Source organism: Aplysia californica, unplaced genomic scaffold, assembly GCF_000002075.1.
Source record: "Aplysia californica isolate F4 #8 unplaced genomic scaffold, AplCal3.0 scaffold00940, whole genome shotgun sequence".
In the NCBI taxonomy this organism is placed as follows: domain Eukaryota; kingdom Metazoa; phylum Mollusca; class Gastropoda; order Aplysiida; family Aplysiidae; genus Aplysia; species Aplysia californica.
The window spans coordinates 215,946-217,136 of NW_004798210.1; positions in this window are offsets into that span (position 1 = coordinate 215,946).

Below are 1,191 nucleotides of genomic sequence, written 5' to 3' on the forward strand. Positions count from 1 at the left end.
TGCCCCGCCCACCTCTGCCCCACCCACCTCTGCCCCGCCCACCTCTTCTCCCTCTGCCCCACCCATCTCTTCTGTCACTGACACATCCACGACGTCACAAACTCGCCGTCACCGACTCAAGGTAATATTCTCCATGAACTTTAAGCTTGGGAAGGAGAAAGTGGACCTGTACCTCAATGGGTATGACAATGGAAAAGACCTCAAGATCGACCCTGACTACGTAAGACACGTCTCCCTTCAGCAGGAACGCGCATCAACGCCCCTTGCCGCACACACCCGTTCTTACTTTGCCACCCAAATGCCATTATTGGGGAGGAGGGCAAACGAAGCAGGCATAGCACGTCGGGCCGACGATAGCCACAGCATCTATCCGGAGACCTCTCCGCCGAAGACAGACCAGTCAAAATGCTTTGTGCCTCAGAACCTAGTTTAAAAATCTGGGGGTTACAAGGAGGTATGTATGCCCTCCTGTTTTAACGTACAATTTGATATTTTGCACTAAGGTTTGAAATTTTCTTGTAAATAATTGATTTACGACAGTTTTGGTGGCTATATGTGTGATCTGCAGTAAATAATACGCAGTTTGACCCCCAAAGTAGTGCATCTGTGTGCAGGAGTGCGTTTCCGAACAGTTCCTGAGAGCTCCTCGGGGACGTCTCCGAATATCTTCTACCATGAGAGCCGCAGTATAATTATATCCGGAGACGTCTCCGACGGAGATAGACCAATCAAATTGCTTGTGCCTCTAGACCAAGTAAAATAAACCTGGGGGGATTACAGGGGGTGGGGGTGGGGGGGTGTTTTAACCATAAATTGATATTTTGCAGTCACGTTTGAAATTTTCTTGAAAATATTTGATTTGCTATAGTTTTAGTGGCTATATGTGTGATCTGCAGTAAATACTACGGGGTTTGACCCCCCCCCCCAAAAAAAAAAAAAATTGTATCTGTGTGCGGGAGTGCGTCTCCGAATAGTTACAGGGTGCTTGCTGGAGACGTGTCCGAATATCTTCTGCCCATGAGAGCAGAGATGAAATTATGTTCTTCTCTTTTGTCACTGAGGGGTTACCTCCTCTCTCACCGGGGACTGGCAAGGCGGCAAGGCGACTTTATATGCTTACAAGTAGGGTAGCGCGCATAACCGTCTCTACTCTACACGCACACACACACACACACACACACACACACAAGC